This window comes from Loxodonta africana, chromosome 10 (genome assembly GCF_030014295.1).
Source record: "Loxodonta africana isolate mLoxAfr1 chromosome 10, mLoxAfr1.hap2, whole genome shotgun sequence".
Classification (NCBI taxonomy): domain Eukaryota; kingdom Metazoa; phylum Chordata; class Mammalia; order Proboscidea; family Elephantidae; genus Loxodonta; species Loxodonta africana.
Genome location: NC_087351.1, coordinates 29,694,189 through 29,704,702, shown reverse-complemented (window position 1 = coordinate 29,704,702; position 10,514 = coordinate 29,694,189). Strand labels below are relative to the sequence as shown.

Below are 10,514 nucleotides of genomic sequence, written 5' to 3'. Positions count from 1 at the left end.
GACTAGGGCCAGAGGCGGCCCTAACAGGGCCCTCCCTGAGTTCCGGGGAGGTGAGTTCCCAGAGAACGGGGCTCCGCGCGCGGGTAGACTAGGCAGGAGAAGCCGTGGACTCCACCCTCGGGGTGGGCCCGGCGGATGCCTCCTTCGCCGGAGCTTGGAACAGACTCACGGCCAGCGAAGTGAGTTCAATGGCTGAGGTGAGGTACCCCGATTGGGGGCCTTATAACCCAATTCAGACTACTCTCCCCCGTCCTGTGTCATTTTGCTTAAGGTTTGCTGTTAGTGTTCAATAAAAAGAGAGGTAGTCATAGGCATTCTTTTTGATAGAATAGGATGTAGAGTTATAGAGAAACGAGTGTTGGTGGTTTGGGAAGAGTTGAATTTGACTTGGGGGGAAGACAACACTGAAGCACTTTCTCTCTGGAGAGAAATTACAAAAACTGTAGGGAATTTCTGAAGAGGAGACAGACTTGGTCATCAGGAACATATTTGGTGACAGTAAATCCAGAGAGCACAAGGGAGATTTTTTTCAGGGGTTCTGCAATGTTTGGGTGCATAAGAATCATGGAAAGTGGGGCAACGCACTTAACAGGCTATTCTTGGACCCCAACCCAAGACCCTCTACAAGACCCCCTGAATTAGAGTCTCTGGGGTGAAGGTGGGGGGATCAGAACTCTGCATTTTTTTTTTTTTCTGTCATTGGGGCACACTTTTCAGCATTTTTTTTTTTTTTTAATTGAGTCGAAATCGACTTGATGGCACTGGGTTTGGTTTGGTTTTTTGGTAGGTGAAAGTTTACAAATCAAGTCAGTCTCTCGTACAAAAATTTATATACACCTTGCTGTATATTCCTAATTGCTCTCCCCCTAATGAGACAGCACACTCCTTCCCTCCACTCTCTCTTTTCTTGTCCATTCGGCCAGCTTCTGACCCCTTCTGCCCTCTCATCTCCTCTCCAGACAGAAGATGCCAACATAGTCTCATGTGTCTACTTGATCCAAGAAGCAAATTCTTCCCTGGTATCATTTTCTATCCCACTGTCCAGTCCAATCCTTGTCTGAAGGGTTGGCTTTGGGAATGGTTCCTGTCTTCGGCTAACAGAAGGTCTGGGGACCATGACCTCTGGGGTCCTTCTAGTTTCAGTCAGACCATTAAGTCTGGTCTTTTTAGGAGAATTTGGGGTCTGTCTCCTACTGCTCTCCTGCTCCCTCAGGTGTTCTCTGTTGTGTTCCCTGTCAGGGCAGTCACCGGTTGTGGCTAGGCACCATCTAGTTCTTCTGGTCTCAGGCTGATGTAGTCTCTGGTTCATGTGGTCCTTTCTGTCTCTTGGGCTCAAAATTACCTTGTCTCTTTGGTATTCTTCATTCTTCTTTGCTCCACGTGGGTTGGGACCAATTGATGCATCTTAGATGGCCTCTTGCTAGTGTTTAAGACCCCAGACGCCACTCTCCAAAGTGGGATGCAGAATGTTTTCTTAATAGATTTTATTGTGCCAATTGACTTAGATGTCCCCCAAAACCATGGTCCCCAAACCCTTGCCCCCTGCTACACTGGCCTTTGAAGCGTTCGGTTGTTCAGTTTATTCAGGAAACTTCTTTGCTTTTGGTTTAGTCCAGTTGTGCTGACCTCTCCTGCACAGTTTGTTGTCTTTCCCTTCACCTAAAATATTTCTTATCTACTATCTAGTTAGTGAATACCCCTCTCTCACCCTCCCTCCCCCATCTTGTGACCATCAAAGAATATTTTCTTCTCTGTTTAAACTGTTTCTTGAGTTCTTATAATAGTGGTCTTATACAATATTTGTCCTTTTGCAACTGAGTAATTTCACTCAGCATAATGCCTTCCAGATTCCTTTATGTTATGAAATGTTTCACAGATCCGTCACTGTTCTTTATAGATGCATAGTATTCTATTGTGTGAATATACCATAATTTATTTATCCATTCATCTGTTGATGGGCACCTTGGTTGCTTCCATCTTTTCACTATTATAAACAGTGCTGCAGTGAACATGGGTGTACATATATCTGTTCATGTAAAGGCTCTTATTTCTCTAGGATATATTCCAAGGAATGGGATTGCTGGATTGTATGGTAGTTCTATTTCTAGCTTTTTAAGGAAGTGCCAAATCGATTTCCAAAGTGGTTGTACCATTTTACATTCCCACCAGCAGTGTATAAGTGTTCCAGTCTCTCTACAACCTCTCCAACATTTATTATTTTGTGTTTTTTGGATTAATGCCAGCCTTGTTGGAGTGAGATGGAATCTCATTGCAGTTTTGATTTGCATTTCTCTAATGGCTAATGATCGTGAGCATTTCCTCATGTATCTGTTAGCTACCTGAATGTCATCTTTAGTGAAGTGCCTGTTCATATATTTTGCCCATTTTTTAATTGGGTTGTTTGTCTTTTTGTAGTTGAGTTTTTGCAGTATCATGTAGATTTTAGAGATCAGGCGCTGATCGGAAATGTCATAGCTAAAAACTTTTAGAACTCTGCATTTTTAACAGGCACACCAGGTAACTCTGTCTCAGAAACGTGGAGGAAATGAGGACTTTGTTATCTATATTCAAGACCTTCTAAATTGTTAATTGCTGTGGAGTTGATTGTGACTTGTGGTGACCCCATGTGTTTGGGAGTAGAACTGCAGTCCATGGGGTTTTCAAGGCTGTGACCTTTCAGTAGCGGATCTCCAGCCCTGTCTTCCAGGCCAGTCTTCTCAGGCACCTCTGGGTAGGTTCAAACGACCAACCTTTTGACTAGTAGCCCAGTGCTTAATTGTTTGGACCTCCCAGGGATACCACCTTCTAAATTAGATGTTGTCAAATAAAATCCAGCACTGTATTAAAACACTGTACCCATTGCCTTTGAGTCATGCCAACTTATAGCACCCCTACAGGACAGAGTGGAGTGCCTGGTGGATTCGAACTGCTGGCCTTTTGGTTAGCAGTCATTGCTCTTAACCACTATGCCACCAGGATTTCCCATATTAAAATGATGCCATATACACAAGGAGATTTTGCTGCAACTATGGAAAGATGGTTCAAAATTAGGAAATTCATTACTTCAACAAGTTATTGGACACCTTTGCCAGGTGCTGGGGATGTAATAACCCATTGCTGTCCTGTCAATTCTGACTCATATAGTTTAACCAAAATGGTACAGTTCGTGTCTTCCTGGAGCTTATAGTCTAGTTGGGGGCAGACATTAATTTGAGTAATCACACAAACAAATGTGAAAGTGCTGCTGTAACAAGTGCCACTAAGGGGAAGTATGCAGTGCTAAGGGAAGTTCTAATAGGGGAGCAGACCGTTGGATCAAGGAGATGGGGAACTCTTCATTCAGTAAATGACATGAGCTCTATCAGAAGAATCAGTGGTGAAGAGGTGATAGGCAGGGTGACTACAGGGTTGAGAGCAATGGGGATTGTGGTGTGAGTTGAAGCTGGAGGGGCAGCCAAGGACTCACAGCAAGTTGGACCTTCAGGCCAAGGCAAGGAGTTTCGCTTTGGTCTAATATGGATGTTCTAACTACAGATGGATCAAGGACTAACTTCAAAAATAAAACTCAAAAACCCTTGAGGAGGAAGTGCAGATAAATATCTTTTAGATCTTGTGGTTAGGGAAAGGTTTTCTTAAGATGCAAAAATCATTGACTATAAGAGGAAATATTGATAACTTGATTTTATTAAAATTAAGAACCTTTGTTCGTCAAAAGGTACAAACTTAAGAGAGAAGAAAACAAAATTCTCATTATTTGCATGTGACTTAATCGTAAATATGAAAAATCCAGAAGAAACTACAGTAAATTTGTAAACTTAATAGGAGAGCTTAGCATATATATATCCCTGGTAGCACAATAGTTAAGTGCTTGGCTGCTAATCGAAAGTACAGGATGGAGGTTATGTGGTGATCTGTTCTCGTCAAGATTACAGCCTAAGAAACCCTATGGGGCAGTTCTGCTGTGCCATATGTAGGGTCTGTATTAGTTGGAATCAACTTAACGGCACACAATGTGTGTATATATGTATATATAGACACACATATATACACCCATATATACGTGTATATACTGTATCTTTATAAAAGAGCCTCAAACAACTATAAGTAAAATTTTTAGGAAAAAAATCATTTATATTAACATCAAAGCATATCAAGAACTTGGCAATAAATCTGACAAAATGTAAGCACTCAATAAATGTTGTTGTTGTGTGCCGTTGAGTCGATTCTGACTCACAGCAACCCAATAGAACAAAGTGGAACTGCCCCATAGGGTTTCCTAGGCTGTAATCTTTATTGGGAGCAGATGGCCAGGTAACTGCCAACTTTTCCTTTAGCAGCCAAGCACTTAACCATTGCGCCACCAGGGCTCCTCAATAAAAGTTGGATTGCATTATATTAGTTAATCTGTTTCAGTGTTAGTTCAAAGTGGGCTGCATCTGACTTAATTATGGCATAAAATAAGTTAGATTAGATCTAAAAGTTATCAATTTGGGGACAGGAAAATGTACAAAAATGGAGGGAAGTGTTATTTACCAAAGTCTTATGAGGGACAAGTCTGATACCTTTCACTTCCCCTGAATTGTCCAAAAATTCTTAGGCCTAGGGCTTAGACGAGGAGCCTGACTCCCACATCCATCCCAGCTGAGTCTGGTAAGTCCTCTACTGCTATGCTAGTAGTATAGCTACACTATCCCTTGGTGCTAAGATGGTTATCTCCCGCAAGTAGATCATTGCATAGGTCAACAAAGTTCTTTGAGGGCAGATGACCCCCCTTGTTTTGTGCTAAGTGTGGCCAAAAATATTCCTCTCAGGGCTCCACATTTTTAATTTCACCTAATAGGAGTTGAGTCAGCAGATTCAACATTGGTAACTCAATGGATCCAAGACCTAGATCTTTTCCTCATTCCCCTTTCCAGGAATCCATTTTAGAGGTTGGGCAGCTTTTCCTTTTCAACGTTAAAACACATAGGGTGTCATGAATTGAATTGTGTCCCCCCAAAATATGTGTTAACTTGGTTAGGCCATGATTCCCAGTGTTGTGTGGTTGTCCTCCATTTTGTGATTGTAATTTTATGTTAAAGAGGGTTAGGGTGAGATTGTCACATCCCTGATGCAATGTAAAGGGAGTTTCCCTGGGGTGTGGGCTGCACCACCTTTTATTTTACAAGAGATAAAAGGAAAGGGAAGCAAGCATAGAGGGGGGAACTCATACCACGTAGAAAGCAGTGCCAGGAGAAGAACGTGTCCTTTGGACCTGGGGTTCCTGCGCAGAGAAATTCCTAGCCCAGGGGAAGATTGATGACATGGGCCTTCCTCCAGAGTTGACAGAGAATGCCTTCCCCTGTAGCTGATGGCCTGAATTTGGACTTTTAGCCTACTAGACTGTGAGAGAATAAATTTCTCTTTGTTGAAGTTACCCACTTGTGGTATTTCTGTTATAGCGGCGCTAGATGACTTAGACATACGGTCTATGTATCTATGCTTTTATATAATGCTGTATTGGTATGTGGAGTCTGGTGGTGCAGTGGTTAAGAGCTATGGCTGCTAACAAAAGGTTTGGCAGTTCCAATCCACCAGGTGCTCCTTGGAAACCACATGGGACAGTTCTCGGTTCTACTCTGTCCTGTAGAGTCACTATGAGTTGGAATGGACTTGACAGCAACAAGTTTGGTTTTGGTTTGGTTTTCTTAGGAGATAGATGTCATGATTTTTTTCTTTTTATAGTTGAGGAAGCTGAGATTTAGATCTGTGCAAGTAAATGACTTTGTCTCGCTTATTTTGGACATGTTATCAGGAGGGACCCATCCCTGGAGAAGGACATCGTGCCTAGTAAAGTAGAGGGTCATAGTAAAAGAGGAGGACCCTCAATGAGATGGATTGACATAGTGACTGCAACAATGAGCTCAAACATGGCAACCATTGTAAAGATGGTGCAGGATCGGGCAATGTTTCATTCTGTTGTTCACAGGGCCACTATGGATCCTTGGTGGTGCAGTGGTTAAGAGCTCGGTTGCTAACCAAAAGGTTGGCAGTTGGAATCCACAAGCTGCTTCTTGGAAACCCTGTGGGCCAGTTCTACTCCGTCCTATAGGGTTGCTTTAAGTCAGAACGCACTGGACAGCACCTAACAACAATAGCAGGGCTCGGATTTAAAATTAGCTAAATTTTATTTCAATGCTTTAACCACCCAGCTTTTATCCACTAAGCCAGTTAGCTGGAATAGTGCCCTGAAGGCGAATTCTAACTTGAGCAGATCTAGACTGTTTATAATAGATCCCGTTACCTTCCATTAAATTACCAGTGCTGAGGTCACAAAGGACAGGAAGCTATCCTAAAGGGATGAAATTTGTTTGGAATAAAATGCAGTCCAGACCCAGTGCCGTAGGCCTGTCTAAACAGGAACATACGTAAATAACTTGAATTAGCCAGTGTTTGCTTATGCTGTTAAGTACATTGACCCAAAAAGAAATTAGATTTAAAAAGTTCAGTGTAAAACCTGTGCAAGAAACATGACTAATCCTTGAAAAGACAAGTAGGTGAAGGAGGGGGTTGCGTTATTTTAATACGTTTCAAGGTAACCCTATGGGGCAGTTCTACTCTGTCCTATAGCGTCACTGAGTCGGAATCCACGCAATGGCAATGGGTTTGATTTTTGATTTTAAGGTGAAGGAGGAGGGAACCCGCCTTTAACTCATTAGCCAATCAGGGTCTCAAGCTACTTCCCAAGGCCATTTCCTGTCTCTCTCCTGTCTCTCTTTCTCCGTTTTGATGCGCTGGTGAGTGTGCGCTTTACTTCTCTGTCCGTTTTGAATTTCTCTTCCATGTCAGCCATACGCCCTCGTGACAGGTCTTTATTTTAAGCCAGCATTGGAGTATGTGAGTCGCAGGGCGACTATTTTAGCTGTGCGGGGGCTGGGGCAAGGACGTGAAACGCTCCGCCTGGCTTGTTTGCACGTGGGTTTCTGCAGCGCTGGATCTGCGTTCCTTCCCCCTAGACCTGGTGACCTAGAAACAATAGACTCAGCTTCAAGTACAGAGTGCGTGCGTTCCTGGAAAACGCCCGGATTCTTTTGCTTGGAGGGAAAGGTATTGCTGTTTTGATTTATATCTCCCTGGGTGAAAGAGTAGATCTTGGGAGGAGTTCAGCCCTGCACATGTTCAGTAATTCTCTGTTGCCTACCGAGCGCAGGTCCTTATTGGATTAGTGGGCTCTGCAGCAGACGTTGTCTTTGCCCTGGTCTTTGCTCAGAGCGGTCTGGCTTTCTTGCTGAGACAGGGCAGCAAACAACCGAAGTCGAATGATTTTAGTGAGCGTTAAGAGGAGTTCCTAATTTGAATGTCACCAATGTGGTGAGGGCGGAAAGATACACTGAAAAAGATATACAGGGGGCCTTAGCTTAGTGCAAGCCTAAATTCAAATTCCAGCGCCCCAGCTTGCTCCGGTGACCTTGGGCGAGACAGCTATCCGTTCTGAGGCTCAGGTTGGAAGATAAAGTGAAATATATAAAGGCCGGTCACTGGTAGGCATATATTAAATGATAGCACCTTCTAGATGGAAGCAGTCAATTCATTTTGGATTTTTTTTTCCTCATAAAAACATTTGCCTAGTGACCTTGAGGGTAATTTATCCCATTCCCATTTTTCTCTTTGATATATATTAGTTGGAATATAGTGTATGTATTGGTTATCCTTACAGGCAGAAAGTGAGAAAGACAAATTATGACCGAGCTGGTGGAATGTAGAAATAGCCATTTTTGGGTCTTCCATAAGCATAATCCTCAAGGTTTATTGTTTAATTTATTTTTTGCATAGGTTAGACATTCACATGGTTCAAAATTCAAAAGGGATCGAAGTCTCCTACCCCTGAGCCACCCAGTTTCCCCCCTGCTGAACAGTGTTAACAGTTTCTGGTGTATCCTTCCAGAGACATTTTATGTAGATAATTTAAGTATACTCACTCCTCCCTCTTCTACCCGTATTCTGCCATGTGCCTTACTGCTTTCACTTAAAAGTTCCAGGAGTAAATAAAGAGCTTCTGCATTCTTTATAATGGCTACGTAGTATTTTAATGTATGGCTGTACCACAATTTATTTAACCTTTATTGATAAACATTTAGAAAGCTTACTGATCTTGCTCTTTTCTCCCCAAATGCTATAATGAATAACCAACCTTATACCTGAATCAGTTGGTAACTGTGGCATTCAGTTATGCTTTCATAAATATTAGTTTTCTATTTATAAGGACTCTGAATTTAATTAGGCAGCATTTCCTGTTATTTATATATATTTTGTGTATGTAAAATGGTAAGAAACCAAACAATACCTTAAATGTCTTGATTGGGCAGTATAGGATTTTCTGCCAAAGACAAAACCCTGCTAATGGCTTTTATGTGAATGTGTCTCTGCCTGCCTCATTTAAAGTAGGGGTTAGTTTTATCTTGTGGGGAACACACATGTGTCCTAGGGTAAAATCACCACTGAGTTAGGGTAAAGCAAAAAGAAAGGTTGTATTTGGACTATGTTGAAAGAGGCAGAAGTGGGACACGGACAAGCATGCTGCCAGAGCCGTGTCTGTCCAAGTCCAAGGAATATTACAGACTCATCAGTATATATTAACGTTACACATGGATGAAATCATTAAAAGCTTCACCCTTTCACAACGGCTAAAAACTGCTAAATCACCATGACTCTACATTTTGAATTGTCCGTCTTAATAATCATTGGTACAAATTTCAGGAATGACAGTCAGGAGGGTCTTCTTTGGCCCAACAAATCTTGCTTTTTACTAAATGCTAATAGAAAAAGGTAAGAGTGGAAAATATATGAATCTTTTGTGCTCTAAGTTTTTGTGAAAGGTTCCCTAAAAAACGTTTTCTAAGATTGTCCTAGCAATTGCTTTTATACCTCAGGGCCCTTATGATGTGTCCTTATGAGTCCAGCTCCAGCTGGGTCACATTCATTGTATTCATTGAATAATGGCTCCTGGGAGAGAAATTCTATTATTCCCGATGGAAGTATGGTTTTATTAAGTAACTTTATATAGAATATGTACAGTGGAGTCTTTCTACATTGTTAAATAAGGAATGAGGGAAAGTGGGAAGCAAATATTTTTTCTTAAAAAGACACAGTAGCTTGGAGTTGGAAAGGCTGTTATGAATATGAGTGACTTTCCTGGCTTCAGGGTTATTGTGAAAAGTGTAAAATTTGTAGGCAGAATATCTCCTTACCTACTCCCTAGCAGATTGAGCTCAGACATTTAAAAATAGAAACAACATGTTAGATGTTTAAGTACATGCCAGCTACTGTAAAAAGTATTTCACGTTTATTACCTCATTTTATCCTCAAAGGATCCCAAGAGGTAGGTGGTATTTGTCCTCATTTTAGAGAAGGGCAACTGGGGTCACTTAGTGAAAAAGGGAGGAGCTGGGATTCAAGTCCATTTCTGTCAGATTTCAAATCCATTATCTTAACCACTAAGCTAAGTTGCCTGCCATTTAGTCTTGTTTGCCCATCTGTTAAATGAAGATTCACAGTACTTGCAGAATGAGGCAATGTCTGGAAAGTGCTTTGTGCAATATAAGATTGGCAGGGTATTATGAAATGGGTAAGATAGAAAGCTAATACAGTAGAGAAGATTTATACTGCTTCTTAGATCCTGATTGGAAGTTATTTCTTCTTGCTGTCTTGACTCAACCCCTTGGCAACTGTATTTTTATCCAGCAAAAGGACTCAGACTGGGTGAGGTGGTGGGTTGTGGATTATCTGTCTATAACTGTCCTGTGTTTCAGACCTGACCACTTCTATATCATCTGTATTCTGAATGGATTCCCTCTTTTCTTTAAAGATTAAAATGATCAGAATTCTTAACTAAAATAGCTGACAGTGAGTGGGAAGCAAAACTTGGATTTTTCTGAAAATAGTGCCTTATAGAGCTCTCTAAAGGAGACCCAAGCCAAGTAACCAGTTTTGTGTTGTTTTCCTTTTGCTTCAGGTTGAAGATGGAATCCACTGAGGAGAGAAGGCGTGATTCTTTAGCAGCCTGTATGCCAGAACAGAAGTGGCACTGTGAAAACCTCAATAACATTTGCTGTGCACATACCCATTGCCGTCAAGACAATTTTGACTCGTAGCAACACTATAGGACAGAGTAGAACTGCCCCATTGGGTTTTTAAGGAGCACCTGGTGGATTCCAACTGCTCACCTCTTGGTTAGCAGCTGTAGCACTTAACCATTATGCCACCAGGGTTCCTAAAACATCTGTAGACCCCCCTAAAAATCAAGTGGACTTGGACATTCTCATTAAACTAAAAAACGAAACTTGTCGGCGTCAAGTTGATTCCGACTCAGTGACCCTATAGGACAGAGTAGAACTGCCCCATAGAGTTTGCAAAGAGTACCTGGTGGATTTGAATTGCCAACCCTTTGGTTAGCAGCCGTAGCACCTAATCATTACACCCCCAGGATTTCTGGACATTCTTATTAGGAAGGGTTAAAGGCTGATGGGACTACTAAG

At 41.9% G+C, this 10,514-nt stretch overlaps 1 protein-coding gene across 5 annotated transcripts in view; it reads left to right on the top strand.

The window, feature by feature from the left end:
* Positions 1-253: 253 nt before the first annotated feature.
* Positions 254-10,514, top strand: part of CCNB1IP1 (cyclin B1 interacting protein 1) — a 31,410-nt gene continuing 21,149 nt past the window's right edge. The window contains exons 1-2 of one of the 5 annotated variants that reach the window (XM_064292259.1): positions 254-6,776; positions 9,992-10,514. The gene's annotated coding sequence lies outside the window, so the exon portion shown is untranslated. The other 4 variants (XM_064292261.1, XM_064292258.1, XM_064292262.1 and 1 more) reach the window with 4 other exon arrangements.